Source organism: Melanostigma gelatinosum (genome assembly GCF_949748355.1).
Source record: "Melanostigma gelatinosum genome assembly, chromosome: 1".
In the NCBI taxonomy this organism is placed as follows: domain Eukaryota; kingdom Metazoa; phylum Chordata; class Actinopteri; order Perciformes; family Zoarcidae; genus Melanostigma; species Melanostigma gelatinosum.
In genome coordinates, this window is record NC_136634.1 from 2602893 (window position 1) to 2609599 (window position 6707).

Genomic DNA, 6707 nt, shown 5'->3' on the forward strand with positions numbered 1-6707 from the left:
TAAAACATTTTGTCCTCCGTGTTCAGTGTTCATAGATGAACGATGGGAGATGAAACATTTGGCCGTTGACGGAGACGTTAGATGATGACAGCAGCAGCAGATAGTCTCTCCTCTCCGAATGATCTCATCCAGCCGATTGATCGTTCAGGTTACATTCAGACTCTTATCGGCGGTCTCAGCGGCTCTCGTCTGTCAGATAGACTCCACCTGCCCTCCTGCTCTGACAGGCATCTGTCTCCGTCAGGTCGCGCTCTCTGGCGGTGATTATTGCGGATGTTTTCCTGCCATTGATTAGCTTTCCACAGAGTCGTCAGTCAGCGGCCGGAGGTGTCGTATGAGACGAGTCTGGAGAGAGCGAGATCAACACAAACGCTGTCAGGTCTCTGCAACAGGAAATGAAATATGTCTCTTTGAAAGAATTCAATTTCAGATTTCGGTCTGAAATGAACACCTGACACAAAGCTGTGACCCGGTGGTAGAAAGTATTATTTACTCAAGTACTTAAGTCCAACCACAGCAAAGTTACAATCCTGTCTCCTGCAAGGAATACCTTCACACAACTCAACTGTACTCTCAAATACATTGTGAGGGAAACCGGGGACGTTGTCAAGTGAAAAAGAAAATCCCAAACTACTGTGTAAGAAATCCATCACGGTTTAGCTTAAAACTACTTCAAAATTAAACAAAATGAAAAATCAACACAAGTTGGTTTTGTTCAGGTCCAAAAAGTACTCGCTTTCATTCAGTCAACAGGTACTTGGTTCTGTTCAGGCAGCAGAAGTATTCTGTTCACACATGAACAGCAGTCCGCTGGGGGAAAGATGTGTGTTTTCTGACACATCCAAGGACTTTCTCCCTGTGTAGACGTTTCTGGATTCATTTGAAATACATTTGTGATTCGTGAAAATCAACGATCATCTAATATGAAAAATAAGGTTCCATGGAAACCTAAATTACAATGCAGTTTTTTTCTGTATGGGAGTGTAATTATCTGGAGACAGAGCTGCAACGTTACCACCATTAAATATTTTCTGTCTGTTTGCAGAATAAACACTGATGCTGTTTTTGTGTGTCGTCATCCTTTGGTAAAGAGTAAAGTGTGAACCCTGTTAAAAGCCCTCAGAGGTGTTTGTGTTTGTTTCATGGAAATCAGATGTGTGCTTTGCCTTGAAAAGCCCTCCAGACTGTGTTACGATGATTTTCAGCTGGCGTGAAGAAAGCAGAGGATACACTTCAGTCAGCATGAAACAAATGCAAATCCACAAACAAATATCTGCACACAATCAGTGAGGGGGACGCAGCTGGCTCCGAAAACGAGGAGCGATTCTCCTGAAGACTCTTCTTCTCTAATTCAGTGCTGAGGATCGATTTCTGTGTGTTTGGGTTTTATTTTTTGATCCTCCAGGAGCCAAATGAACTCAGCAGCAGGGACGGATTCACTCGGTTTACTTGGTAATGTTTTAAGCTTTGGACAGCAGGCAGCTGTGAAAGGAACCCAAATGACAGACAAAAGCCAATTGACTGGTGCAGTTAGATGATGTATCAAAGGAAAGGCTGACGAACTGAAAGTCCAAGATGCGCAAACAAAACTCCGTACATCAGGAAAGACGCACAGACGAAGAGCAAAGGAACGGGGCTGGTATCTGGAGTGAGTGACTGATGGGGAAGTGGGAACAGGTGAGCAGGAGGTCTAGAGACTGCAGAGCTAACGAGGGACAAGTGAAACCAATCAGAGCAATCATAGCTGGAAAAAACTCACAAAGGTCGGAAGTGAAGGAAAGTAAGTGAAGAATGAAACAGAAAACCAGACTAAGAATGATTGACATGAAAGCAGGCGGCATCGTCAGCCGATGCTTCGTGTGTTAAAGCTGCATTCTCTCTAGTGTCCACCAGGGGGCGACTCCTCTGGTTGTGTAGAAGTCTATGAGAAAATGAAATTTAAAGTAAAGATAAAAAAACACTGGTTGAGTCGACTCTTTCAGTTCATATCCTGTAATTAAGGAGCAGTATATCGTGAAACTGCATTTGTGTGTGTGTGTGTGTGTGTGTGTGTGTGTGTGTGTGTGTGTGTGTGTGTGTGTGTGTGTGTGTGTGTGTGTGTGTGTGTGTGTGTGTGTGTGTGTGTGTGTGTGAGAAATACGAGTGTCGGACAGCAGCAGCCTGCACACAGCAGCAGTAAAACCTTAAGTATCAGCGATTAAACACGACACATTTTATCACCGTGTGAGTTTGTGAATCACTGCAGAACACTGATCATCTGCAACTCACACCCAGACTAAATGTTCAATGAATTATACTGTTATATATATCAGCCAGTGGTGGTTCTGGTCCATTTAAACCACAAGGGCCAAACTGGGACCAACTGCTCTTTTCAGGGGGCCAGTAAAATGCAAGCAAGACAATCTGTCTGTTACTAAACGGTGCAGCTAGCAATCATTTTATCATTAATCATTAAGTGTAGTAACCTGTGGTTATTTGTACATTTTAAGGAGTTTTACACTTTTAAAATGCTTAAATCCATTTAAATTACGGTGAAAATGTTACTTTTTTCTATTTGCAGGGACTGTTGTCCCTTATAGTGTAGCCTACCAGATTGAACTGAAAACATGCAGATGATCCGTTAAAAAGCTTTAAGCTAGCCGGCTTGCTAAGCTAGCTGTTGACCACCTGAGCTGTCTCGGACATTCAGACAACTTGAAACAAAGGGAGCCGGCAGCGACACGAGAGATCTGCACTCGTCTCTGTTCTGCAGAGCGAGACGCAGCTGGAGGAGACCTGCACTCTACTCAGCGCACTGTTCTACTCGGGATTCTGTTCAGTTCGGGATGCTAATTTTGAGGGTTCAAGACTCTGATTTGAGCTTCTTGAGACAGGTGTGTTTGTGATTTATTCAGATGAACAAACATAAACATGCAGAGTTTCCAAATCGTCCGAATATATATTTGAACAGAAACAGGTATTTTCAGAGAGAACGTCTCAGATTGTTCTTTCCACTTTTAATCTTTGTTCTGTAGTTTTTATCAGTCGGTGTTGAAGACGTACTAACCAACAAAGTTAAAATCAGCCTTTAAGACAGAACGTTTTATTCTCCCGACCTTTCTGTTTCCCGCACAGCTTCACACTTGCAGAGCAACGTAACCGTGCGTGGAGCGATTCGTCTCGAGTTCCGCCTGCGGTAAAAATGAGTGATGGACTTTTTAAGAAACCGTCTTAAAAACAAGCAGAGAGAATTCAGAGAGCCATCTCTGCAGCAGATATTGCAGCTGTAAAACAACTCGAACAGCGTCTGAGAACGAAGGCCGGTTCTTCAGCCGGCGGAGAGGAAGAGAGCTGAAATAAGTTTAATGTCCCAATAACAAAAGAGGAGGAATGAAGTGAATGAAACTGGCCTCAGGTCAGCAGTGAGCACATTTCATCCAAATTCAATCTGAAATTCTGAGTCATTACGATGCAGAGCACAGACTGTCTCAAGGCGACGCATGAATAAGAGAATATCTGAGAGACCTGGACTAAAACTTCTCTCAGTGTTTCTCTGCAGAAGTCCATCAGCCAAATGTGCAGAAATTACAAATATTATCTCTTTGGTTTGTTTCCAATCCGCCACCCACACAATTAAAACATGGCACACTGGATCAGGAGCATTCATATGATGATGATAACAATAGATAATAATAATAATAATAATTGAAATACATATCTCCCTTTTAATGAACTAAAAATAACAAAACATGACAGTTTTGATCCATTCAACCCTGTCAACTCGTAATCATCAGCAATTCATATCCATGCAGTAAAACATTTATTTAGAGGAACGTAATGTTGCCCGGATTATGATTTTTAAATATATTTATTCATTTATTTTAAATAAGAAAATGTTTTTTTATTCCCTCATATGGCTGTGAAAGATGTAATTTGACATGTTGATGAGTCGACATATATTTCTGCTGGTTTGCCACTGGTTAAGCTGCGGTTGCAGTAATACTTGCGTTTCAAGCACTCTAGTTGTAGATTTGGGAGAAGAGAGTTGTTCAGGTCCAAACCATTTCATTCTAATCTTTTATTTTACATATTTTTTATTCTGTATCTGCATTAAAGAGTTTACTGCTTGTTTCTGTTTTATCCACAGTATGTAAAGCATCGTTGTGATATTTATAAACTGTCTTAGTCCATAGAAATAACATTCATGAATTTTAATTCAGTTTTAACCTCTGAGCTGAGAGGAAGCCCCTCCCCCTTTCTCCCGACCCCGCCCCCGGCAGCGTCCCTCCTTATCACCTAATGGCCACATCATTCAGCCGGCGTCTCTAAAGGCTCCTCTGGATTTATGGTCCGGCTTTAAGTCAGAGGTAGAGTAGCACATTAGGTAGATCACAGCGGCCTGTGTGGAATTATTACGCTCACTTTACTGCACAGGAGGAGGATTAATTAAAGGGAACACAGCGGTGATACATCACCAGGCCGTCACTTCATTTTCCACCGCAGACGCACACACACACACACACAGTATCAGTGTTAAAGTACCACAGAGTCGTCGTCACTGCAGAACAACAATCTTTCAGATTGCAGGCGTTATGCTTCCATACTCTCCTGATGCTTTTGTGAAACATATGAGACAAGATTGAAGAGTTGGAAATATAAGCTTCATTATAAAATGATTCACTCAACAAAAAAAGTACAATAACAGAAGACGTTGATGCAGATAGTTCAGGTAACATCGGCTGTGACGTCGTGGCTGCAACTGACAATGATTGAAATGATTGAAATGATTGATTAATGCGTTAATTCATTGATTAACTGATCAATCGTTGGTAAAATGACCCATCACATCACAAGTCAAAATTTGTGCTTATTTTGTCGAACGAAGGGTCCAACTATTAATTGTACCTAAATAGTGAAGTTAAACAATGAATAAATGATCCAAAACATTGCCGGTTGAAATGCTATTGATTGAGTTATTGAGTAAATGACTCCACAGCTCAAATGTCTTTGTGCTCTCGGGGGAACAGGGCTGCTCAGGTTTGTTCGGATGCTTCCTCGCAAAAACAGAAAGTAAATAAATCAATAAAAGCGAGTTGAGTAAAAGCTAGCTGGCTTGACTTACTCGGCTCTTTGTTACCTTGAAGTTCAGAGTTGTCCTGACGGTTTGACATTTTTGGAAGGAAGAGTTCAAAAGAAGCATTCACAGATGAGGCCGGATTCATTCAAGCATCACACTCACACAAACCCCCTTCATCATCTGCCTGTGTTTGTCCCAACGGGGGTTTGATTCTGCGTCTCTTGGGTCTTCAACGCTGGACGAACAACCAGACAGAGAGAAAGAACATCACACTGAATGAAGGAGGAATCTCTAGAAAATTCAAATTCATCTGCAGACAAACAACCTTTTAAACTTTTTAGATTTAAAGTGAAATACGTTCACCTTTTTCTCTCACACAAGAACCCCAACATTATTCTGCATGAGGGTCCAACCAAGAAACATTCATGTCAGATTCTTGAAGTAGTTTAATAATAGGATGTAAAGGGTCGTCTGAGCACAATTATCATCAGGTTTCTCCCTTTACAGTTAAAAATCGAACAACTTCTCGATCCGACATGACCTCATCTTTCATGATGTCGTCCTCTGAGCATCAGATGTAAACGGTCTGTTTGTGAGAAGGCATCAGTGTCCTTGACTCCGAGCTCTCCTCAACATGAAGCAGGTCCTGACTCTGAGGTCGTGGATCAAACCGCTCCGCACCTTTAAATGTTTTCTTTCATAGCAATGAACTTTAGTTTTATTATATCTTCAAAAGCAACGCTACGAAGTGCTTTACACAGCAACATTAAATAAAACCCGGCAAACAGCGGCACAGCGATGTGACGTCTTTCTGAGCTCATTGCTGCGTGTTTGCTGTCATGTGTTCACAGAGCTGACCAGTAGGAGCTGCAGATGCTGCTGGTCAGTGCTGTGCTCTGAAGAGGATCACCTCGACAGAGAAGAGAACGAGTACAAACGCTGCTTTGCCTTCTGTTTGGAACGGGGACGAGTTCATCCGCGCTGACATTCATCCTGGTATCATATTACAGCAGAAGTCTGAGTTCAGGGGGAAATTGCAGGGAACCTTTTCTTGTTTTCATATTTAGATAATCCACTTCCCTACAAGCAGAGCACGTTTCAGCTCACACGGCTCCACACAGAGCCGAAGCTGCAGGCGTTTACTGTCATGAAACATCATTCAACACCGCAGACGTTATTTGGCTTTGTTCAGCAGTCCGGACTCACAGAAAGACGGAGGTTTCGGTCGGACTGTTCCTCTCTGCACAGCAAGAGAAGGAAACAGGTTTTCAGCAGAGGTCTGTTGGTTCACATGAGTAAAACACTGAATCACAGCTGCTGACATCCAAAGACAGCTTCTACTCAGCTTCTACTCAGCTTCAAAATTGTACTTTTGAGTTGATACTGACTTACATTCCATCCCTGTCACTATTACACATAACTAACGTTCCTTATTAACGCAAAGAAATGCTCCATTATAAAGAAATACAGAGTGAAATCTTCAACACAAGAAGAATGATCTGTGGACGTAGAAGTTAAACATCGAGCCTGAAGAGACGACATTGTTACGTTATGTAATAACAAGAAAGTTTGGTGGTTAAACAAGATAAAGTGAAGTGTTGTTATAACGTGAATAGCATTTATTAAAAGAAGAAAAATGTACTTTGTCTTT